The sequence below is a fragment of the Grammomys surdaster genome, unplaced genomic scaffold (assembly GCF_004785775.1).
Source record: "Grammomys surdaster isolate TR1022 unplaced genomic scaffold, NIH_TR_1.0 126185, whole genome shotgun sequence".
NCBI classification, from domain to species: Eukaryota; Metazoa; Chordata; class Mammalia; order Rodentia; family Muridae; genus Grammomys; species Grammomys surdaster.
This window is the reverse complement of record NW_021620991.1, coordinates 93,678-119,755: the sequence shown is the minus strand read 5'-3', so window position 1 is coordinate 119,755 and position 26,078 is coordinate 93,678. Positions and strand designations below refer to the sequence as shown.

Here is a 26,078-nt window from a genome sequence, read left to right as displayed (position 1 = left end):
GGGGAGGGGGGGTTGGGGGCAGAAATAGCCAGATAGGACAGGAAGATGGTCCGGGCAGGCTGGTCGGGGCGGAGGGGGGGGGGGCGGGGCGGAGAGCGGCACGCGCACGCCGCCCGTGCGCGGTGACGCGACGTGGGGTTTCCCGAGGCTGCGGGCAGGGGCCGCCGCGCCCATCCTGATGGCTGGAGGCGTCTGAGGGGCGGACGGCGACGGCGGCGGCGGCGGTGGCGGGCGCGGGCGGCGAGGGTAGCGGGGCTGGGACTGGAACAGCCGCCGCGCGGACCCGACCAGCCTCGCCGGCTCCTGCCCGCAGGCCGCGAGCGCGACGACCAGGCGGCGGCGTGGGCGCCAGACCGGGCGAGGGCGAGGTGAGCGCGGCTGGGGTCTGTGAGCGGCGCCTGCCTGGGGCTGGGCCGGGCCCTACGGCTCTTCTTCCCGCCCAGGGGTCATCGGCCGCCGACTTTATCCTGCTCTTGAGGGTGGGACGGGCGATCCCGGGGTGTGCTGGGTGGGGGTCGGGGCCGGGGTCCCGAGGTGAGGGATGGGGCGGAGCCGCCTAGGCCGGGATGCAGGCCGGGGTCTTAGGCTCAAGGCCGCATCCGGGGTGCGGGACCGCGGCTGGATCCGAGATGCGGCAACCCGGGTGGAGGTTCTGGGTTCAGGGCCAGATCTGGGATCCGGGGCTGGATCCCGGATGCGGGACCTGGCCCGTGGTCTTGGGTTCAAAGCCCATTGTCGAGATTCGGTTCCCAGACCCATGATCATAGGATCGAGGCTGTTGCGGGGGGTCTAGGGCCTGATGCCGGACCCCGGAGGTGGTCCTGAGTTTAATAAAGGGAACGGGATGCAGAGCTGGGGCCCGGGTCATAGATTCGAGCCTGTATGGGTTGCCAAGGCGGGGATGCCGGGCGCGCCGCAGGCGCTTCTTCTCGCAGTCGGTCCCCCGCGGGAACAAAAGCCGAGCTCTGCCCTCCGGACCGCGCCTTCCTGCGGGGCGTGGGACTCGGCTGGGCGCGCGGGGAGCGGACACGGGGCGGGTCTCCAGGATTCGGCCATCCCCCGCCCCCCCTTGTCGGGTGCGGGCCTACCGCTACCCAGCTTCCCAGTTCCCTTGGCTGCCGGCGTTCCTGGCCTCAGGCGCCCGCAAATGAATGGGCGCCGCGTCCGGCCGCCGCGACAAGATGGCGATGCCCGCCTTTGTCAGCCAGGACCGCGCCGTCCGCTGCCGGGGCTGAAAACAAAGGCCGGCTCTAGCGGCCGGTGCAGAGGAAAACGCGCCGGGCTCCTGGGTTCGCCTGATGCCACTGTGCTGGGAGGGGACGTCCTGCCCAGAGCACTCAGAGGGTGGCCTAGCCTTTCCGTGTCTCCACAGCCTCGGGTTTCCCTGGGGAACTGCAGCTTGGCTTTTGACCTTTTGATGCATTTGAACTTTTTTTTTTTCCTGTTTTTTTTTTTTTTTTAAACCACAGGGTTAGCATCCCGAAATAGCATTCCTATACGTGCTCAGCTCATCTTTAAAGAGGTTATGCCAGAATTTTTATTTTGAGAGGAGAATTAGCGGGACTTCATTTAATTAATTAATTAATTGTTTAGTGCATTGCTCTTTTTCCTGATTGTGTCTGCCTGTGTGTATATGTGAAGGTGTCAGATTCCCTGCAACTGGAGTTACAGTCATTAGCTGACGTGTGGGTGCTGGGAACTGAACCCAGACCCTTTGGAAGATCAGCCAATACTCTTAACCCCTAAACCATCTCTCCAGCCCCGAATTAGTGGAATTTATGAGTAATTATATTAATGACACTTGTGCATGAACATTGAAATTTCAAGTAATTTGTAGTGTTGGTTTGGTAGTAGTAGTACTTTGTATTGTTATGTTTTGACCTGATAGCAGCAATCAAGCCTTTTTTATGTGGTTAAGCAGCCTGTCAGATTTACTGTTAACTAAGAAAATATGTAGTCATTCTATCATGACGACCAAATAAATGGCAGTGTTAATATTGTGAAAAGTTCCATTTCACTGTGGAGACTAAATGTGGTCCCCAGAGAAACCATTAATCAGTTTCTAAAATTTTTTTGTTTGTTTTTACAATCTGAAGCTGTAGTGGTTTTGGTGACGGGAGAAACAGCCTTTATTTGAAGATAAGGCTTTCGCTTTTCATGCTAAGATGTCTTCTGGATTCTTCTGGAAGGTATTTCATATTGCAAAAAGAAAATGTCTTACGTTGGGTGTTCGGCTAGGGATGGAAATGTGAAGACAGGCTTTGAGCCTCTAGACAGCAGAACTAGGTTCAGGCTTGATATGACTTAGGGAGATTGACCTTCAGTACAACTAGGAAGGCCCTGATATCCATGGGAGAGGCTATACTGCACGGTGTAGGGTTCTGCCTGAATGTATTTCTCTGCTACAGTGTGCTGTCTTTCTTAAAAGGTGAGAGTCTGGAAAATCAAAAGTAGGTTTTCTGAGGTTGTGTGCTCGTACCTGATGCCCGGCTCCTGGGTTTAGTGTGAGATGCTCAGTGTCAGAATTGTATTTATCTGGTGGTTCCTTGTAAGAATCTTTTTATGCAGGAGATTGAACATGCAACTTTGACAGTTCTTTCCATGAATGAGCTCATCCACTGGATACAAGCAGTTCTTATATAGCAGTTGAGCTGACATCAAAGCTATATTTGTTTAATTGGAGTATTGCAGAGTGTCCCTTAAGCACGCTTTTTAAAAAGCTTTTTCTTTTTCTTTTTTTTTTTTTTATAGCCTTAGTTATATCTGATTTGGGAGAAGGAGAGACCAGGTAAATTTCCTTAGATTTAGAAGGTTGCAAAATAAACTAGAATTGATTAGATATCCTCTAATCCCAGCACTTTGGACAACCTGGTCTACCTATAGATAAAGCTTTGTCTAAACCCTCCCTTTCCCCAATGTCTGCATAATGGTGGTTTTGTCTCTTTTTTTAAGAGTCGAAACTTCACATCTACTAGTGAGGATGATTTCTGCGATCATCCAGGTGCATTTATATTGATCACTGGAGAAACAGGCTGACTTAGAGAAGATACTCTCTCAAAAGAAGTGGTGCACGGACATATTGAAGCTTTATTTCACTTAGTTAAAAATACTGGGCTGTGGGCTGGAGAGATGGCTCAGTGGTTTAGAGCACTGACTGCTCTGCCAGAGGTCCTGAGTTCAATTCCCAGCAACCACATGGTGGCTCACAACCATCTGTAATGTGATCCGATGCACTCTTCTAGTGTGTGTCATATAAATAATAAATAAATCTTTAAAAAAAAAATACCGCGCTGGATGTTCTGGTACTCGTTGCCAACCAAGCCTGAGCACCCAGGTTAGATTCCTGGAGCTCTTCTGGGGGAAGGGAAAAATGCACTTCTATAAGGCCTCCACCACTCATGCACAAACTTGCACTATGTAAGTACAATTTAAGAAAATCTATTATGCATTGGTATTATTGGAAAGTTAACAGCTCTAAATGGAGCCTTGAGAAAGACATGAGAGCAGTCTGTAATCACCTACCGTCTTCTGGCTGTGTGGCTGGTGCTTACCGTGTGATCCACAACAGTTTTGCTTTAGAAGTATAGTATCTGCAGTTATTAGTTTGTTCATTGGATTGTTTTTCTCTGCCCAGCAGATTTGGCTCATGTCAGTCACCAAATTGGATTAAATTCTTTATGTGGGCTTTGGTTTTAGCATTAGTGGATTGGTAATAGATATTCTCGGTTTTATTATCTGGACTTGACCATATGGTGTGCTTTCCCCACTTCCCTTTAGTTTCTAAAAGACTGTCTTATCTAGGCTGTCCTGGTATTTACTATGTAGTCCAGGCTGGCCTCTAACCTCTGGTGATCCTCCTCCTCAGCTTCCCAGGTGCTAGGATTCAGGCATGAGCCATCATGCCCAGTTTTATACCATATTATTTAAAAACACCTTTTAGCATAAGTCTCATAAGACACGGAACAAAACATTTTAGAATTTGTTTTGTTTTGTTTTTGTTTTTTCGAGACAGGGTTTCTCTGTGCAGCTCTGGCTGTCTTGGAACTCACTCTGTAGACCAGGCTGGCCTCGAACTCAGAAATCCGCCTGCCTCCCAAGTGCTGGGATTGTTTTGTTTTTCTTTTTTAATTAATTATTATTATTTTTTAGTATTTTATGTGTATGGGTATTTTGCCTGCCTGCATGTATATGTGATATGTGTACCTGTGTGTGCTTGGCTCCTGTAGACGCCAGAAGGGTGAGAACTGGGAATAAAACCCAAGTCCTCTGCAAGAGAAACAAATGCTCTTGACATCTGAGTTGGCTCTCAAGCTCATTTTCTTAATCTTTAATTTTTAAATCTTTAATTTTTTTCCTTAATTCTTTTTTTTTGGGGGGGAGTGGAGGGGAGTCCTCAGTGCTAAGACCACAGCTGGCATCTTCTTAATTCTTAACCTTGTTTTAAATTTTGATTTTAGGAGCTGGTGGTATGTACTTGTAATCTCAGCACTTGGGAAGTGGGGGCAGGATTAGGAGTCTTGAACTACTCAAGGCTCCTCTCATCCCTCAGTGTTTTCATTACATTCTTCCCAGAGCTGTTTATTATTAAGAATATTTGTAGAAATTATGAAGTAGAAGCACAATTAAATGGTAGGTTTAGTGATCATTGAACAAGAGGGAAAAACATTTAAATTAAAACATACAAAACAAAGTGATGGGAAAATGGTCTTGTGATACTGTATGGATGTGTATGTGAAGAGAGGATGTATCATGTTAACTGTCCTCGAATGGGAATGGGGACCACGCCTTTTAAAAGTTTGGATCTTGGTGCATAACTCATTTAAGAAATGCAGACATCTTAGACATTGGAGTTTGTCACTGAGTAAGAGGACTGCTGACTGCTCTTTCACCTCCTTGTACAGTACTGGCTTTAGGGAGCCATGTTGATCCCCTGATGCTGCTATTGGCTTCCATGACAGAAACCCTTTTTCTTTTATAGAACACAGTTGCCTTCCTACCTCCCACAGGGTTTCTCTGTGGATTCCTGGCTGTCCTGGAACTGTCTCTGTAGATGGGTGAAGCTGGCCTTGAATTTAGAGATCCACTGCTCCTGCCTTCCAAGTGATGGGATTAAAGACATGGGCCACTGCCTGTGGAACACTCCCCGTCCCCAGTCTTCCGGGGTGGTGTTTTCAAGACAGGGTTTGTCTCTGTAGCCTTGTCATTCTTGGGACTTGCTCTGTAGACCAGGCTCGCCTTGAACTCGAGATGTTTAATTGCTTTTGGTTTTTTGTTTTGTTTTGTTTTTTTTCAAGACAGGGTTTCTCTGTGTAGTCCTGGCTGTCCTGGAACTCACTCTGTAGACCAGGCTGGCCTTGAACTCAGAAATCCGCCTGCCTCTGCCTCAAGTGCTAGAATTACAGGCATGCGCCACCACCGACCGGCTTGTTTTGTTTTTCGAGACCGGATTTCTTTGTGAAGCTTTAGCTGTCCTGGAACTAGCTCTGTAGATCAGGCTGACTTCAAACTCAAACAGATCCGCCTGCTTCTGCCTCCCAAGTGCTAGGATTAAAGAGATGTGCTTGGGCTGGAGAGATGGCTCAGTGGTTAAGAGCATCGACTGCTCTTCCAAAGGTCCTGAGTTCAATTCCCAGCAACCACATGGTGGCTCACAACCATCTGTAATGGGATCTGATGTCCTCTTCTGGTGTGTCTGAAGACAGCTACAATGTACTCATATATAATAAATAAATAAATTAAAAAAAAAAAGAGATGTGCTACCATGCCTTCAGTGATTTGTCTTATTAAATCAGAATTTTGAGAGAGCATTTGTAAAATTTCTCCAATTTAAAAGACTAAGATAGGGGTTGGAGAGATGGCTCAGCGGTTAAGAGCACTGCCTGCTCTTCCAGAGGCCCTGAGTTCAAATCCGAGCAACCACACGGCTCACAACCATCCTTAATGGAATCTGGTGTGTCTGAAGAGAGTGACAGTGTACTCACATACATAAAATAAATAAATCTTAAAAAAAAAAGGAGGCTAAGATCACATAGAAATAGTTCTAAGAATTATTTAGTTGAGTCCTGTCCATTCTGCTGTTGATAAAAAGGCCATGTTAAGATAATAATTAGTAGTCCCAAGTTCTATAATGTATTTTGTCAAGAGGGAAGAGATTATAGAAATTAGTTTGTAAGATTGTTAGATTGAGAACAGTAAGGGTGGATGAAACATGCTTATTAACTTGTAGTAAGTAGTTGTGTGATTGTCTTGTGACTCAACAGCCCTGTGGTGATCATAAAAATATACTCTCTATAAGGAGTATAAATGCTTGTGTGTTATATTCCCTTTCCTTTATATTAATTTAATATGTTAAATGCTTACTCAGCATCTTTTTTTTTTTTTTGGATCCTGAGGATAAAGTTGTGGGAGCCTGACCAGCAGGAATAGTGGAGGTCAGTGGTTCTCAGGGATACCTAACCAGTTCTAGAGCTCAGCGAAGTCCCTGAAATAAATTTGAGGTCTGGGACAGAGGAGAGGAGATGGGGTGTTTCTCATACAACAAACAGCAACCAGACTCTGTTATCCCCCTTGTCTTCAGCACCAGAGCACTGTCTGGCACATAATAAACACTCAGTAATTATTTATCTGAGGCCAGGAATTTGCTTAGGGAGAAGTAGATACAAAAAGATTAGAGCCTTGGAAAAAATTGTGAACTTTCGTCTAGAGAACTCTTAACAAGCTGTTGAAGATTTGAGTAGATTGACTAGATGGGGACCGTGCTTAAGCCTGGACCATGCTCCTCAGGGAGGGAGGAGGCTGGTTGGGTTTCAGCTGGTGATCAAGAATGAGCCTAGGGTTGCATGGGGTGGGGCACTAAGTTTAGGTTCTGTCCTGGGTGCTTGTTAGGGCAGATAATGATTTTGATTTGTGCATGCTGGGATGGTGGCTACTCCATCCTCACATTCTGCCCCACAGACCTTGAACGTTTTCTTGCTCTGTGAATTGTGTTTCAAGTTCATTCTTTCCATTTCGGAGCCTCTCTTTGCAGGTCATTTCTGGACCTCAGACTTCATAACCTGGCTTCCCACCTAAGCTTCAGGAAGAAAGACACTTATCTTTCTTTACTGGTGCATCACCCTGTATGTAGCTCCTGAGAAGGCATACAACAAATATTTGTTGAATCTGACTTCTGTTATATGAGTAAGGCTGTAGAAGAGATGGAGGCCTTTGGGGCTTATTAGCCTTTGATGGTGATTGGAGCCTTGGGATCATTGCTTACTCTGACCTGTGAATGTGAATGTTAAAGTGTAATCTGTATAACCTCTTAGCAGTTCCTGCAACCTGTTTAAGGGTTCCTTAGGTTAAAACTACTTGTAATCATAAAACATTTTATTTGACTTACTGCTGTGTTGGATTTGTACTGACGATGAGTAAAACAGCCAACTACTTAACACAGATCAAGGCTGTGGTACAAACTAGTTATTTTCACAGCACTGAGGTTAATGACTGGGCAGGTCTTTAATCCCAGACTTAAATCCCAGAGATAGAGGCAGGGATATCTCTGAGATTGAGGTAAACCTGGTCTGCATAGTGAGATTCAGATCAACCAGGGCTTTAAAAAAATCATTAATCCGGCCAGGCGGTGGTGGCGCACGCCTGTAATCCCAGCACTTGGGAGGCAGAGGCAGGTGGATTTCTGAGTTCCAGGCCAGCCTGGTCTACCGAGTGAGTTCCAGGACAGCCAGGGCTACACAGAGAAACCCTGTCTCGAAAAACAAAAAAAAAAAAACAACAAAAAAAAATCATTAATCCTTCCCTTTTATTATTTTTACTGTTTTGAAACAAAGTCTTGCTATATGTCCCAGGCTCCAACATGAACAGAGTGAACCAGGTACTTAGAATAACTTGAGTATTGGATAGCATAGCATACTATAGAACTTCTCAAGGTTTTATTTTATGATAATATAATAGGAATATTTAATATACTATAATAATAGACATAATAAAATAGAAAAATCTCAGAGATTGCTCAGTGGTTAAGAGCACTGGTTCTCTCTCCCTGAAGACCCAGGTTTGATTCTTAGCATTTGCATGGTTGTTCATAACCATCTGTAACTCCTGGTTCTGGACATCTTCTGGTCTCTGAGGGCATGCATATGGTATACAGACATACATGTAGGCAAAACACCCACATACATAAAAAATAATGAAATTTTATTTTTGTTTTTCAACACAGTATAACCATGACTGTCCTGGAACTCACTCTGTAGACCAGGTTGGCTTTGAACTCAGAGATCTGCCTTTGCCTCCTACGTGCTGGGATTAAGAGCATGTGTCACCACCACTCAACCATAAATTATTTTTTAAAAAATAGACATTTTCAAGCGAAAATTGGAATTTTTGTGTCTGCTACCAATGACACAGTATGAATCCCCCAGGCCCCATGTATGCTAGGCAAATAAATGTTGTACCACTAAGGCGCACATCCTTAATCTGGAGGGTAATGTACTTTGCTTATGAGATTAGAGGATAGTACAAGTGAAATGGTTTTGAAATTATAAAATGAAGCATTGTCTACATTTCAAATATCTCCTTATATCGGTGAACTTTCACTTCCCAAATGACCTTTGTATGGTGCTATGACCTCACAGGTGGATACAAGATCCATTCAGAACATAAGCTTCAGTAAAATGATTTTATGTAACTATTTGAAAAATTATCAGTTTCAGATTCTAAGTTAGAACTATTCTTTAAGAAACTGACTACTTGAGTTTGTAATGTGGCTCAAATAAAAGATGCTCTGCCTCAAAAACATGGTTGGGGCTCATGATAATAATACCCCCACCCCACCAATAAATAAAAATTGTTAAGAAACAAAAAACAACCACAAAGTGGAAGGAGAGGACAGGACTATTAATCTATCTTCTGATGCATGTTACCCACGTACTTACACACTAATAATTAGAAAAGAAAAAGAAATTGACCATTTCAGCTGGCACTACAACTCTGTGGCAGAGTGTTTTTCTTTCTGTGGGAGCCCTGGACTCAATCTCATCACTGCAATCTGAACCTACCTGACTACTGAATTTAGTCTTTTTTTTTTTAAAGATTTATTTATTTTATCTATATGAATACATTGTAGCTGTCTTCAGACACACCAGAAGAGGGCATCAAATCCTATTATAGATGGTTGTGAGCCACCATGTGGTTGCTGGGAATTGAACTCAGGACCTTTGGAAGAACAGCCAGTGCTCTTAACCACTGAGCCATCTCTCCAGCCCTCTGAATTTAGTCTCCCCCCCCCCCCCCCCACGGCTCTGTGTAGCCCTGGCTGTCTTGGAACTCACTGTGTAGACCAGGCTGGCCTTGAACTCAGAAATCCGTCTGCCTCTGCCTCCCAAGTGCTGAGATTAAAGGCGTGTGCCACCACTGCCCAGCCAAACAATATTCATTTAATACGTCTGTAAAAATCCTTTTCTAACAACTTGTGAGAGGCTGTTTTTTTTTTTCTCATTCTTTCTTATTTTTTTTTTTTTATTTTTCAAGACAAGTTTCTCTTTGTAGCCCTGGATGTTCTGGAATTTGCTCTATAGAAGATCTGCTTGCCTCTGCTTCCTGAATGCTGAGATTAAAGGGATGGACCACTATGTCTGTCTTTTTAAGATTTGTGTGAGTCTTAGACTACTACATATATGGGTTCCATTGAAAGCCAGAGGAAGGCTTTGGGTCCCTTGGAGCTAGAGTTAAGTTTTCTCCATAAAAATGTTATTTTTGATAACATGTTTTCCAACCGGGCAGTGGTGGCACACGCCTTTAATCCTAGCACTTGGGAGGCAGAGGCAGGTGGATTTCTGAGTTTGAGGCAAAAAAAGTTTTCCAAGTGATTTAATATGAAGGGAGGCGGCTTTGTAGTGTATATGGAGAACATTTTGGGGTGCTCCTACATGGATGTTAGACGGCAGAAGCTGACTTGGAGAATCTATAATGTTTTTCTTAGTTGTCTGTATTTTAGTGGACCTTAATGCTTATTTTTATTTATGTTATGTGTGTTTGTGCATGATAAATGTGGGTACCCTCAGAGGTCAGAAGAGGGTGTCAGATACCCTGGAGCTGGAGTTATAGGCAACTGTGAGATGCCCGGTGGGTTCTCTGGAAGAGTGGTATTTGCTCTTAACCATGAAGCCATCTCTTCAGACCTTCCTCAGTTTTTGTGATGAGTCTTTGTGGAGCTCAGCAGGCCTTTGGGATCTGCCTCACTCTCAGTACTGGGATTATAGGCACATGCTGCCACATCTTGCTTTTTATGTGGGTTCTGGAGAGTCAAACTCAGTACTACATAGAGAGACTCTGTCTCCAAATATAAATATGTAAACAACAAAACAAATAATAAAGCGTCAGTTTTAGTGGACATTGCGGGTGCCTGACTTCCTTTCCCTCCTTTCATGAGATGGTTCCCCAGGGCCCTACTCGGGAATTGTAAAAAACAACCACAGACTTACCCTCATAGTTGTAGAGGAAAGAAGTCTGAAATCAGGGTGCAGGCAGGGGTATGCTTCAACTGCAGATGCCAGGGAAGAGTTCTGTTAGGCATATAATGCTTTGCCATTGAGAAGCTCTCCTCTTTACTCTTGTAACTTGTAGCTGCATCACTTCAGTTTTCTGCCTCTTTTTCATAGAGCCTTCTTTCTGTGCAGCTGCTTTCCTTAGAAGAGCATAGTCATTTGGTTAAGCCCCACCCGATTTCAGTGTGACCTTATTTTAGTTTGCCTGATTACACCTGAAAGAAACTTCTTTCCAAATAAGGTCACAGTTCCGAGAAGACCTGAATTTTGGCAGATACTGCTCAACTCTATGTACCTAGTGCTCTATCCTGTGTGTCACATTTCCTTGTGTTTCTAACTTAGGATCTCCCATGTACTTTTTTTCTTTCAGAGTCGGTGGTAGTGAGGATGGAACTCAGGGTCTATCCTGTGTTGGACAGTGCTCAGCCACCAAACTGTACCTTCAGTCCTCTTTCTCTATTTCTGTTGTATATCTTGCTCAAGAATAGAGCTTTTAGCTGTATGTGGTAGCACATGCCTTTAGCATCAGAACCCCAGAAGCAGGGGCAGGCCTGGTCTACATAGTTTCAGGCCAACTAAGGCTGCACAATGAGACCCTGTCTCAAAAAAAAAAAAAAAAAAAAGACCAAATAAAGTGGGTTGTATCAACCAATCATAAAAATCAGATGTTTGGGCAGTGATGATTCAGGAAGAGACAGGTGAATTTCAGGACAGCCAGGTCTACTTCCCCCTGTCCCCCAAACAGGGTTTGGGGGGGAAATCAGATGTTTTTGTAGTGAGCAGTTGGACGTTAATTGGGTCATTTCTAAGAAGTAACAAAAAAGAGGAACTGGCTACATGATGAATAACTGTGATTAGACAAGTAGGGTTCTCTACTCCTCCTTTCCTAGTTGGTGTTTATGTGGCTGAGGATTCTGGGGTTCTGTGGGGGAGGGCAGAGACGCTGAAAAACTCTGCCAAGCCATGCACCTGAGCTCCTGCACCTCCCTTTCCTGTCGGGGTCTGAGAGTTCTGCTGTAATTATGCCTTTGGCCTGAATGTTTAGCTGAAATATACTTTACAATACTTTATGGTATAATTCTGTTTTGGTTTTTATAGTAGAAGTCAGTAATTTAAGCTAATGAATGGCTAGATGAAGTGTGGCCGAGCCTTGAGTTTTATCATCTGCTGATTTGTAACTAGCCTTTAAAAAAAAATAGATTACAGATCTTGGGATGGGGGGGAGGTTCTTAAGAGAGGGAATTAGTTTAATGACATTGTCATGGTAGGCCTTTCTACAGCTTCTTCCTTGGCTTTGTTTTGTGAAAGGATCTTCCTATGTTGCCTAGGCTGGTCTTGAGTCCTTGGGCTTAACTGGTGTTCCTCTCAGCATCCTGAACAGCTGTTATGTTTTCTGTCATGTGTGTATTGCTTTCTGTCATGCCTAGCTGTATATTCATAGAAGTTAGGTCCCTGTGTGAAGTCCCTGCTGTCCAGCCCTACATTTGTGCAGGTCCGGGGATGTAGCAAGAACATTTCTGTACTAAGATATCATATTCTCCCCCTCTCTTTTTTTCTCTCTTAATTTTGCCAAGCTCACGATTGTTAGGGGGGAAAAAAAGGAAAATAGTCAGTTTGGGAGAAGCACAACAGTGAATTATTTGTGTTTTTAAGGTGATCAAAACTCTCAAAGACCACATGTAGTAAGCTGGGTGTGGGAGTGTACCCTTTAGTCAGCATTGGAGAAGCAGGAGGTTCTAGAGTTTAAGGGTATCTGGGATTAGATATTGAGACTTTGCCTCCCAAAACAAAGTAGTTCTATGAGAAAATTATATAATTATGTATAGCTATTTTTTTTAAATGGAGTCTTAGGTATTCTAATCTGGTTTTGCTATATACCCAAGGATGACTTTGAACTGGTTCTGCCTTTTAATGTGCTTATGTTACAGATGTGGACCACCACACCTTGTTTATGTGGTGCTGTGGACTGAGTTGAAGAATTTGTACATGCTGGGCAACCACTATACTGAGGCATATCAGCCCTGTAGAAGAGAGTAAATGCCATATAAGGTCTAAGATTTGCCCACAGATCTTTTTCTTAGTCTCATCCCACATGTGGGTGCTGGGATTCAAATCTAGGTCTTCTGAAGATTAGCTGTTGCTCTTAACTGCTGACCCATCCCTTTTGTCCCAAGCTACCTTGTTAATTAAGGGAGAGACTATGGGAATGCTGTTCAAAATGTGCAGAGCACAGATAGGCTGAGCTAGGTAAGACCCTGCCTCCTGCTGGCCCTTGCTTCCTATAACTAGGTGTGAGAGAAGGATGTTTTGAGTGAAATTTGACTTTCCTTCTCTTGTGTGTTTGACAGCTTTGTGTGTAGTCAGCTCCGTTGTTGAAATTCTGCCACATTGACTCCTGGTGGTATTTGTGGAAGTCTTTGAAGGGGTATTCTACTGAGCTTTCTTAGTTTCTTTCTTTTATTTTTTTGTTTTGTTTTGTTTTTCAAGACAGGATTTCTCTGTATATCTCTGGCTGTCCTGGAACTCACTGTTTAGACCAGGCTGGCCTTGAACTCCGAAATCCGCCTGCCTTTGCCTCCCAAGTGCTGGGATTAAAGTCGTGCGCCACCACTGCCCAGTTTATTAATTCTTTATTAGCTATTCATTAGTCGACTGTATAGTTTCCCAAATTTGAGAATCAGATCAAACTTTTCCCACCTCATTTCCTGTGCCATGCTGAAGTTTATGCAGTGCTTGCTTCTTTTTATTAAAGCAACCATGTCAGGCCCAGCTGTTAGAATGTGATTTCATCAGGAGGGTATAGCTAGCTAGTGTGAAACTTGGTACTCCTCTCTTGTCAGTCAACTCCAAGCGTCCCACATTCTTTTTCTTAGTGCTGTGAGTTTGTTCAACATTCCGAACATCATTTAGTTGGGGGAGCTGAGAGTATTGAGTGAGTGTGTATGCAAACTTGTGTGCTGAGGCAGGGTCTTACTATGCATCCTTCACTTGGAACTCATTCTGGGGTCTAAACTTGCCTTGTACTCAAGAGATCCATTAGCTTCTGCCTCCTGAGTGCTGGGATTAAAGGCGCGTGTTACCACGCTGGTTTTTGTTTGGTTTTGAACATTTATTTGTGTGCCTGCATGCATAATACAGTACTGTGTGTGTGTGGGGGGGGGTCAGAGGACAGTTTACAGGAGTTGGTTCTCTCCTTGTACTGTGTTGATTCCAGGAATCAAACACAGGCTGCCAGGCTTGATAGCAAATCTCTTGTTCATTAAGCTGTTTCCCAGTCCAAAAGTCAGCTTATTGAGTACACTGCAAGAGCAGTAACACAATTCCATTTGCCTTCAGTTTTATTGACATATGAATTGAAAAACATTGTGGAGGCTGGAAAGATGGCTCAGGATTTAAGAGAGCATGAGCTGCTCTTCTAGAGGACCCATTTTGATTCCCAGGACTCATTGGTGACGCATAACCATCTCATAACTCAAGTCCTTGTAGGTCCCTAACTTTCTTCTTGGTTTTGTGGGCAACAGGTACATATGTGGTGCACAGACATACATGTAGGTAAAACACTCATTTACCTAAATAATTAAAAAAAAAATTTGTCTGAGTAATAAGGGACTGCCTATTAGATGTCCTTGACTGTGGTCTTTTCTTCCCTTCCTCTTTTGAAAATGATCATTGTGTACCCTAAACTAGCCTCAGATATTTAGTCTTCCTACCTAAGGCCCCCCTCTTCCTGCTTTTGATACAATAAGCTAATAAGACAATGGGGTTGTGTGTGAATGCTGTTAGAGACATATTAAGGTAATTATATAGAACTTTTTAGAGGCATTATTTGTTTTTGAGACAAAGAGTCTCACCATGTAGTCTAAGTTGGCCTTGAACTTGCTTTGCTGTGATCCTCTCATCTGAGCTCAGCTGCAGGTATGTGCCATTAATGCCTTAACAGCCACTCTTACTTGTTTGGAGAATTGCATTCTTACCTGATGATGTGTTTGAATCTATGGTGCTTTATGACTCATTTCTCTAGTTGGATGGTGTGAAATGAAAAGATGGTGCTTATGTAACTACAGCCTGTGTTGCAGGATCCCACAGTTGCTTGGCTTTCTTGTGCCTCCTTCCCATCCCAGTGTCTACCCTAGGGATAGCACAGACCTTTCCTAGAGACAGACTGATTGCTGGAGGTGATTGTATGGAGAATGATAGGCCTTGTTGGACAGTGGACCAGATACCGTTGTTCAGTTAGTACATAGGACAATGGAAGGAACTTGAGAAAGGGTTTTCAGAAATAATAGAGGTTGGTGCAAAAGTCTGTCTGCTCTTCTTCCTTATTTCCTTTCTTTGAAGCTTTTTAAAAAATCATTTTTATGTATATGTGTGAGTGTCTGTGTGTATATATGTGCACTATGCACATTTCTGGTGCCTACTGACACCAGAATAGGGTGTTGGAGTCCCTGGGGAACAGGAGGTTGATTATAGGGTGCTGAAAACTGAACCTGAACCAAGATTTCCATTGCAAGAGCAGTAAGTGCTTTTAACTGCTGAGCCATCTTTCTAACCAGGCTCTTATTTGTTCCCTATATTTTTGGGGCCTATCAGAATCTTGTAAGAGCTTTAGTTAGACCAGGTAAATACTGGTGGGGGTGGGGGTGGGGTTGAAGAAGGCATAAGAAGTAGTTTAATTTTTTGCTTCTAGATTTTACCATTGCCTTAAAGATGTATTTAATGTTCAGCTTTTTTCTTTCAAGCAATTTTAAGACAAAAATGGTACAATATGGTTAACTAGTAAAAACATAGGAAATTACAAGTCATCTCATCCTACCCATATACTTAACTTTCATGTTCCTCTACCTTTGGAAAGTTCAATACATGCATTTTTAGTCTCATGCCAGTATGTCACCATGCTGCATTAGGTAGGATTGGGAGGAAGCAAAAAAGTTCATGAAAGTAAAAAGCCCCTGCTAGACAAATAATAAATGGGGTAATACATTGTACCCAACATGCTGTGAGGATTTGATCGTATTCTTGTTAATAGGATGTGTGTTTTACCTCATTGATAAGTAACTTGGAATGTTTATTATAGCTTGATTTCCTTATTCAGCCTTTTTCTGGGCAAAGTCTTATGACTAATGGTTCTTTGGTTGAGAATTTGTTGGATATTCTTTTTGTTTATTTGTTTAGTTTTTGGTTTTGTTTTGAGACTGGATTTCTTTTGTATCCCTGGCTGTCTAGGTATTTGCTGGATAGTCCGGGTTAGCATCAAACTCAGAGATCTGTCTTCCTTCGCTTTCCAAATGCTGGGATTAATGGTGTTAGTTGGGCAGTAGTGGCACAGGGCTTTCATCCCAGCATTTGGGGAGGCAGAGGCAGTTGAATCTCTGAATTCAAGGCCAGCCTGGTCTGCAGAGTTCTAGGGATATTACAGAGAAACCCTGTCTTTTTCTTTTCTTTTTTTTTTCTTTTTGGTTTTTCGAGACAGGGTTTCTCTGTGTAGCCCTGGCTGTCCTGGAACTCACTCTGTAGACCAGGCTAGCCTCAAGCTCAGAAGTCCACCTGTCTCTGCCTCCCAAATGCTGGGATTAAAGGCATGTGCCACCACTGCCCGGCTAGTGCTCAAACTCTTTAAGCTATATTTGTACTTTTTTTTTTTTTTTTAGCCCTCACTGGTGCCTGGCACAGGATCAGGACCAAAATGAATTTCTCTCACACAAAGAATCTATTGATCCCAAGTAGCCAGAGGCATGACTTTTTTCAATTCTGCTTTCTTTCAGTTTCTTTTTGAAGCATAAGTATGGATCCTTGGCTCCCACGTAAAAGCCTAGCATGGTGGTGTGTGTCTGTAACTCAGTGTAAAACAGTGGAGCTACTGGTGCCCTGTCTGATGAGAGAAATCTTGATTTCACATTTTAATGCAGCCTGTAAAGAGCTTTTCAAGCATTCTGTTTTGAGATTGTGAAAAATTAAGTGACAGTACCATACAAATACAGTGTTTAGAACTTAAAGCCTCAAGATATGTTACAGTGTATATGTACAAAGAAGTTTATCACATTCATATTTCATATGATTAAATTAACTCTACAGAGTCAAATCAGGACCATTTGATTTTATTCAGAATCTTGACATGCTGGATGATCTTTAGTATAGTAGTTTATAGACTTTGGATTTTAACTTACTATAACCATAGATACTGCATCGTAACTAGGCTACTCTACTAAGTAAGCACGGTACATTCATGACCAGTGGACTGCTTAGTTCCACTATAGTGCCTTCTGTTACATGTTGGACTTGGCTTTCTCCTTTGTAAAATTCTTATTCTGCAGATGGCTCATCTGGTAAAGATGCTTGCCACCAAACCTGGGGGCATGATTTTTTTGATTCCCAGGACTCAACTTGTTGTTAGATGGAGAATGAACCTCTACAAGTGGTCCGTGGTCCTCTGACTCCCACACATGTGCCATGGGTATGTTTGCTCCTGCACACTCTACTCTCCTCCTACCCACCCACTCCCCACCCCCAATAAATATAATTAAAGCTTCTAGAGGATCTGGCAGTGGTAGTGCATGTCTTTAATCCCAGCACTTGGGAGGCAGAGGTAGACAGATCTCTGAATTGGAAGCCAGTCTGGTCTACAAAGTGAGTTATAGGACAGCCATGATTAAAAACTAGGTAGATAGGTAGATAGATAGAGTTTTTAGTGATTAAGAGTACTTGGTGCACCCATGTCAGGCAGCTCACAACTAGCACTGTAAGTCCAGTTCCTTAAGATCCTATTCCTCTGTAGACAACTGCATTTACTGTACATATCCACATGTAGACACACAGTCATAACATGAAATTAAAAATTTTAAATTCTAAAAAAAATTTTCAAAGTGATGTGTGTAGCACTGATGCCTTTAAAAAAAATAGTGAACACAACCTGGCTTGGTTCACTTGGAGTTTGCCTATCTAATTTGCCTTGTGGAATCCCTCTTTCCTGTCAACTTATGGGGTTAGTTTTCCATGCTTTCTCCACTAAGACTGCAAAGATTGTCTGTACTTGACTGTCTTCAGCAATTAGCACACTTTTACATTACATCATTATAGTTTACATTATAGACATTCAAAAGTATTTCTTCCCTTTATTGGGTCTGGATCAGGATTTTCTCTATGTAGCCCTGGCTGTCCTGGAATCTGCTCTGTAGACCAGGCTAGCTTCAAACTTAGATTAGCCTACCTCTGCTGGGATTAAAGGTGTGTGCCACCATGCCCTGCTCAAATTTATTTCTTGAATAAATGAGTGTTTACAGGTTTTGATCAATAAGCTATTTTAAAATAAAAGTTGAAATATCATGTGTATATCAAACACCAGCATATAAGGGACAGCTAGAGATAGCCCTTCTGTTTTCCCAGGATTCCAGGAGACAACTAACACCAAAGGGCATAGGATCCTTTTAAGGGTCAGGCACACAAAATAAATCCTAGTACAGGTTGGGCATGTGCTGGTCATGGGAAGTGGTAGTCTGGAAACTTTGACCTGTGTAGCATGCTTAATTAGACTAGTCCATCTACAAAAGCCAGGATGTACATTCATAGCAAGCTGCTGTTTATCTAAATAGCTATATTGCCCAGTAGGTGATTATCAGAGTACTTTTAAAGTTCTGTTACTGAGTTTCCTTATACAGTTGGTGACAAATTTGTATTTACTCTCAAATCTGTAATTCGAGTGTTACCTATTTAAATTCTAACTAAAAATGGTCTTATACACATCTTTTTTTTTTTTTTTTTCTCGAGACAGGATTTCTCTGTATAGCCCTGGCTGTCCTGGAACTCACTCTGTAGACCAGGCTGGCCTCAAACTCAGAAATCCTCCTGCCTCTGCCTCCCAAGTGCTGGGATTAAAGGCGTGTACCACCACTGCCCAGCTTAAAAATGGTTTTATAATTTTCTTTTTTGGTATTAGAGGTGGAGCCCAGGGCCTTATGTATGCTAACCCTGAGTCACAACTCAGCCATTTTAACCTTTGAAATTTATACCATTTACTTGTAGTTTTCATAGTGGGCTACTTTCTTTCTAAAAAAGAAAACTAGTATTTTATCTTGTGTGTCTGCCACCTGTCTTTGCCTCAAATATCTGTATCTCCGCAACAGTGTCCCCCAATTGGCTCAGTCTTCCCTTGCTCAGAGTGGTGTTTTTGCCTGTCTGCCTGGCTTTGTGGATCCTGGTTCTATGGAGGTTCCTATGGACTAGGCAGCAGATTGAAGCTCTCAGTATTGTCAACACATAGGTGTCTATAATGTACCCCACTTTCCCCCTGTACTACAGACTAGATAGTGTAGGAGCATATTGGGTATTGGCTTTGATTTTATTAAATTTGGGTTTTCTCAGTTTTCTTTGTGGGTGGTATTTCTAGTTTGCCCTTACCTTTCTGTGAGACTAGGGGTCTTACCCTAAGTTCTGATTCCTACAGGCTGGTTAATCAATGGAAGAAACTGCAATTGGATCTTATTTTAACCACAAGTCAACTGTGATGGCTTGAGGCAGAGAACTATTGGGATAGTTAAGCAGTGTCTTTGTCCAGTGAGGAGTAGCATGGCCACAAGATTGGCAAATGTACACAGTCACCTTGTGTGATGGTGGTTAGTGTCTTCTGAAAGACTGGAGTGCTTGACACCCCCCCCCACCCCCCACCCCGATTCTTGTGTTTCAGAGAGAACAAATTGTGATTTGTCCTTTTATAAAATGCCTAGGAAGATCTTTCTGTAGAGATTGGAATAATTATGGCCCTTACTTTATAGAGGGATTCTTTTTGGGGGAAGATTAGAGACAGGGTTTCCCTGGCTGTTCTGGAACTGACTCTGTAGATCAGGCTGGCTTTGAACCCAGAGATCCATTTGCCTTTGCCAATCAAAGATGTGTGACACCACCACCTGGCTATAGAGGAATTCTTACCTTCGGCTGCAGCTAGGCTAGTAGTGCTGCTGTAACAGACATTAGAAGTTGGGATCTGCTGTACACCTGGCAGCTGCTGAACAACTCGCCCTCCCCCAAGAATAACTTCACCTTAAATAAACCAGGGTAAGGTGGATATGGTGACACACACCTTTAATCCCTGTATTTAGGAGGCAAAGGCAGTCTGATCTATAGCAAGTTCACAGGCTAGACTGAACTACATAGTGAAACCCTGTTTCAAAAACAAAACCCTCAAAAACAAAATGATTAAAAAAAAGTGCTTGGGAGGCAGAGGCAGGTGAATTTCTTGAATTTCTTGAGGCCAGCCTGGTCTATAAGAGTTCCAGGACAGCCAGGGCTACACAGAGAAACCCTGTCTCAAAAGAATAAAAAATAAGCATCAGGGTACCATTGCAAGTTAAGACCTTTTTTCAGACTAAGGATTTGATGATTCTTCAGGCATGTACTTATGGGACCTTTTCAGAGAAGATTTGTGGAGGTGGATGTAGCTTGCTTTTACTGATTAACTTGTGTTCTCTCACTTCCACTTCAACTCCCACCTTTTCTTTTTTGGGGTAGAATTCACATAATAGAAAATTAAAGGATTTTAAAGAGAATGATTTGGTAGCACTTAGTATATCCACAATATTGCACAACTACCTCCCTACCTAAGTTTATATTTTTGTCACCCCAAAAGGAAGCCCTAGGAGTACACAGTAAAATTTCACTTTCCATACATGGCTCTTGGCAACTCCTGAGCTTTTGTCTCTATGGAATTGCCTAGTGTGGATGCCTCATGAATGGAATTACCTACTGTGTGCATGTGTGTGTAGGTAGGTAGGTAGGTAGGTCAGGACAACTTTTGGGAATTGGTTCTCTCTCCCACCTGATATGGCTTCTGGGAATTGAACTCATTAGACTTGGTAGCAAGTTTCTTTACCCACTGAGCCATCTAGCCAGTGCCTGTCTCTCTGTTTAATTGTTAGTGCTTTTGTTATTTGATTTCCTTTCTTTTCCCTTCTTTTCCCTTTCCTTTGCTTTTTTCCCCTCTCTTCCTCCTTCCCTCCATTCAGAGACAGCACTATGTAGAATAGGCCGACCTTGAACTCAAATCTGAGCACAATGTTTTTAAAGGCATGTACCATCATGTCTATTCTCCATTTTTTTATCATTCATGGCTTTACGGTTTCTTTGGTTCTTTGGTTGTTTTTTTTTTTTGTGTGGGGGGGTGTTGAGACAGGGTTTCTCTGTATAGCCCTGGCTGTTCTGGAACTCATTCTGTAGACCAGGCTGGCCTCGAACTCAGAAATCCACCTATCTCTGCCTCCCAAGTGCTGAGATTAAAGGCATGTGCCACCACTGCCCGGCTGGTTTTGGTTTTTTGAGACAGGGTTTCTCTGTGTACTCTGGCATGAAACTCACAGAGATCTGCCCATCTCTGCTTCTCAAGTGTTGGGATTAAAAGCATGTAACACAGCCGGGCAGTGGTGGCGCATGCCTTTAATCCCAGCACTTGGGAGGCAGAGGCAGGCGGATTTCTGAGTTGGAGGCCAGTCTGGTCTACAGAGTGAGTTCTAGGACAGCCTGGTCTATAAGAGAAACCCTGTCTCGAACCCCCCCCCAAAAAAAAAAAAAAGCATGCAACACTGCCTAGCTGTTTATTTTTCAATGTTAAAAATTCAGTGCTATAATGAATAAAGCAGTTTGTTGGGGGAGAAAGTAGTAAAGAGGATGATTTGTGTGGTCTTTCCTAAAATGTGGTTAATATAGCTGTTAGCACAGCCCCAGTATGATAAAACAGCCTTTTCTTGTTGTTACAGATAGACTTACATGTGTGGAAAACCAGACCAGAAACACTTCTGAGTCGAGGTAACTTCACATATATAATTGATACTCATCAGTTTGTTTGTTTGTTTTGTGGGTTTTGTGGGCAGCTGTTAGAGGGCCTCACTATGTAGCTCAATGTCCTGAAACTCACTGTGTAGACCAGGCTGGCCTTGAACTTACAGAGATTTGGCTTGCCTCAGCCTCCTGAGTGCTGAGATTAAAGATGTGCTCTATGTCTCTGTCCTTTGGGAGGGCAGTTAGTGCTTTTAACCATGGAGTCATCTCTCCAGCCCTACAAAAAGATTTATTTATTTTTATTTTATGCATATGGATGTTTCACCTACATAAGTGTATCTGTATACTGTATGCATATAGTGCCTTTGGAGGCCAGAGAGGGCGTTGGATCCTGTGAAACTGAAGTTAACTGGCAGTGGTTAGCCCCATGTGGCAACTATTGAACCATCTCTTCAGCTTGTTGCCCCAACTCCTCCTTGGTGTTTCACCTCCACCTTGCAGTCAAAACAATCTTCCTGCCTCAGTCTCTTAGAATACTGAGATTACAGGTGTAAACCACCAACATCTGCCACTTCTCTATTTTAAAATTGTATTTGTGTGTTTGTGTTTATGCACGTGTGTAAAGTGCAGAGATTGATATCAGGTCCTTTTCTATATAACCATACAGCTTTTTTTTTAAAGTTTTATTTTTAATTGTATGTATGCATATTTCTGTGTGGGTATTTGCATTTGAGTACAGGTGCACTGAGAGGCCAGAGGGTTCAGATAGCCTTGAATCTGAATTAAACTCAAGTCTTCTACAAGAGTGGTATGTAGTCTTAATGTCTGGCAAACCTCTCAGACACTCCACCTTAGGTTTTTGAAACAGAGTCTTTCACTAATTCTGGGGCTCACTAATTCAGTTAGGCTGGCTGACTGGCAAGTGCCAAAAGAGTGTCTTCTTTTCTTTTCTTTTTTTTTTTTTTTTTTTGGTTTTTCGAGACAGGGTTTCTCTGTGTAGCCATGGCTGTCCTGGAACTCACTCTGTAGACTGGCCTCAAACTCAGAAATCCACCTGCTTCTGCCTCCCAAGTGCTGGGATTAAAGGCGTGTGCCACCACCATTGCCCAGCTAAAAGAGTGTGTCTTTTTTTTGTTTGCTTTTTTTTTTTTTTTTTTTTTTTTTTTTTTTTTTTTTTGAGAAGAGTGTGTCTTATGTAGAGAGAATCTTTATATATCTTGTGGAAGCATTTACCTATCAATAAAAAAGCCCATGGCCAATGAGCTGAGGCAGGAGCTAGGAGGTGGGAGTTCTGGCAGAGATGAGAAGGAGATGGAGAGAGAGGGAAAGAAGAATTCTGGACAAGAGTCAGGTGCAGGAGATTTGCTCAGGAATTCTGAGGAGACATAGAATAAATGGGTAATTAAGTTATGAGCTAGTTGGGGAACAAACCAAAGCTTATAGTGTAAGCATTTATTCATATGTAAGAAGTCTCAGTAATTTCGAGGAACTTGGGGTGGGTGAAAAAAAAACTCACCACATCTTAACCTTCAGAAATTGAGTTAGACATTTGTAATAATGCCTAACTTGTTACTATGTATTGTGTGTGCTAAGATCTGAACTCTGGTCTTCATGTCTGGGTAACAAAGCTTGGTTTTTTGGTTTGTTTTTGTTTGTTTGTGTTTGAGTCAGGGTTTTGAGTCAGGGTTTCTCTCTGTAGATCAGGTCTCTGGTCTCTGTAGACCATGCTGGCCTGGAACTTAACAGAGATCTTCACACACACACACACACACACACACACACACACACACACACGGTGGGGGGGGGTAGGTGAGGGGGAGCGTGTGTCGTTTGCCACCAGTGCCCAGCTAGGATATGTTCTTAAAACTTTCCAGCAGGTACTGGTTGTTTATAAGGCTGAGGCAGAATTGCCTGAAGATGGGAGATGAGACTAGCAAGAAGGACATGAGACCTGAGGGTTCTTTTTGGTGTGGTGTTTGTTTGTTTGTTTTGGGGTTGTTTGTTTTTGTATCAAAGCCCTTCAATTCTTGTTTAGCAAGGCTTCATTTAGGTCCCAAATAGCTTCTAGACTTGAAAAAAAAAATTTTTTTTTAACCACTTGGACTGCTCACTTAGGTAGGACTTGCTGAGGATGAGGCCTATAAAGTACTGAAGTACTGAGAGTAAGTGTTTCTGAGGCAATAGAGCCACAGGAGGCAAACTGAGCCACTTTATTTCTAATGCTTGGGATCTGAGCATTGAAATCACAGGTTTTTGTGTGATTTCATAGATTCAGTTCCTTAAATGGACATGATATTTAGCTTTGAATCCTCCAGTCTTCTATGGCTGGTGAACAGGAAACTTGTCTTTTCACTATAGTGCACTCTGGCCCATAGCAGGTGCTTAAGTCAGTGTAGATGAGTGAAGGAAGTTGTTTTTAGAGTAGAAAACATGGCATTGCTGAATTTTTAAAAAGTAACATTACCTTTCTCAGGACTCAGCCCTGACAGCACCATTAACACACAAATACATAGAAAACCAACTGTACCTGATTCCACTGCAAAAGAGTAGAATTTAAAAACTTCTAATGATGTTTGGTGAAAAGCTAGTTGTGTCCAGAAAAGATATCTTTGTTGCTAAGCACAGGTTGCACTTATCATTCCTTCCCTTTGATGGGGGAATTCTGCCACTTCATTTGATCTCAGGTGAGTTTCCAGAGGATCATATCTCAGACAGAGTTGTTGCTGAGAGGTTAGACCAACTTTCATTGTTTCCGTCAAGTCATTGTGCTTTGTACATGCAACTTTCTTTCACCCACTTTTCAAGTCATGCTGATACCTGGCCATGGCCTTCATGGAGTGTGAGAAATTGGAGAGTAAGAGTGGGCAGCAAGCTAAGATGTTAGACAACTGTGTTTTGTGGGATGTAGTAAAAGAAAGAGAAGTTTGGCAAGAGAATTAAAAGAAGATTCCTGAATATTAGTTTTTTGTCACTTTTGAAACATGGATATATCAGCCCCAAGATCTGCCATTTAGATGTTTAAACAAATTTGGGTAAGTACTGAGATTGCATCATACTAAAACTAAACAACAAGTGGCTGTGTGCTCTAGTTCCATTGGAACAAAAAGGTGCTGGCACAGGAAGCTTCATGTCCTTTAGAATTTTATTACAAAGTTGGAGATTTTTTTTTAAAGATACATTGGTCTGTTTGCATTATAGATTTAATGCATGTATGTAATGTCAAACAACGCTAAAATACTGACTTTTTTAAAAAAAAAAAAAACTTACTAAGTTAGGAATACTGGTGGGGTAGTTTGAGGTAATCCTTAGCTGCCTAGTGAGTTTGAAACCAATTGGGCTACATAAGACCTTGTCTTTAAAATATCAAAAATAATAATTAAAATAGAAGATTTAAACATACAGAGTATGTTACATGATCTCCCAGTTTACATTTACAGAATTCCGAGTTAGATCTAATCTCCTTTCTTCTATTTTCTAATCCTTTACTCTCTTGAAGTGGTTTTAAAGCAAATCCCCCAAATCCTGCTTGCTCCCCCCCCCCAATAAGTAACAAGTTAGGAGTTCAAATCTGTTAGGATATCTAGTGGGAAAACAATAGTTTTCTTCTGTCTTCTTTTGTCTGATTTTCTCTTCTAAAAAAGAATATATAGCTGATTTTTTTTCTTTCTTACATTTGTATTTTCAGTCAAGAATGAAGATTCAAAGTCTACAAATAATTTGGGCATGGGGAGGCAGGAGACAAATTTGAGACAGGACATTGATAATATGTAGCCCAGGCTGACCCAGTTCTCAGAGTCCTCCTTTAGCTTTCTGAGTGCTGAGATTAGAAGTGTGCCCACCTCACCAGATTTTTAAAAAATTATTTGGAAAACTTTCGGCAGATAAAATCACTACTAGCTCATAGCCAATCTTCTTATACATGTCCCTGTCCATTTCTCTACCTTTTGCTTGTTTTGATGAGACTCTTTCTTAAATCCTTTGTTCCTTTTAACATAAAATCATAAACGATGCTATTAATCAGGATTACACAGTGTTGGCAATTGCTTCTTTTTTTTTTTTTTTTTCTTGGTTTTTTGAGACAGAATTTCTCTGTGTAGCCCTGGCTGTCCTGGAACTCACTTTGTAGACCAGGCTAGCCTCGAACTCTCGAACTCAGAAATCCGCCTGCCTCTGCCTCCCAAGTGCTGGGATTAAAGGCGTGGGCCACCACCGCCCGGCTTGGGAATTGCTTCTTAAATAGCCCTTCAGCTATGCTGTTTGCTTGGGTTTGGCTTTATATCTAATCTCCCACCTTCCTTCTCCTTCCCTCTCTTCCTTCACATTGAGACAGTTTCTCATTGTGCAGTCCTGGTTAGCCTGAGACTCAGTATATAGACCAGGCTGACCTTAGACTCACAGAGATCTACCTATTTTTGCCTTCCGAGTGCTGGAATCAAAAGCATTGACCTACTGTTCTCAGCCATGGTCATAACCTTAAATTTTTTAGAAATTCTTGTCATTAGAAATAGCATCTGATGCCGGGCGTTGGTGGCGCACGCCTTTAATCCTAGCACTTGGGAGGCAGAGGCAGGCGGATCTCTGAGTTCGAGAGTTCAAGGCTAGCCTGGTCTACAGAGTGAGTTCCAGGACAGCCATGGCTACACAGAGAGACCTGTCTCGAAAAACCAAACCAAAAAAAAAAAAAGAAATAGCATCTGAGCCGAGAGGTGGTGGCGCACACCTTTAATCCCAGCACTTGGGAGGCAGAGGCAGGCGGATTTCTGAGTTTGAGGCCAG

The 26,078-nt window shown here is 42.6% G+C and overlaps 1 protein-coding gene across 5 annotated transcripts in view; it reads left to right on the top strand.

The window, feature by feature from the left end:
* Window positions 1–260: 260 nt before the first annotated feature.
* Window positions 261–26,078, top strand: part of Gnb1 (G protein subunit beta 1) — a 61,060-nt gene continuing 35,242 nt past the window's right edge. For 4 of the 5 annotated variants that reach the window (XM_028757814.1, XM_028757813.1, XM_028757812.1 and 1 more), the window contains exons 1-2: window positions 300–368; window positions 21,281–21,329. The gene's annotated coding sequence lies outside the window, so the exon portion shown is untranslated. Of the gene's footprint in view, window positions 369–21,280; window positions 21,330–26,078 lie in introns of all 5 variants that reach the window. The other variant, XM_028757811.1, reaches the window with a different exon arrangement.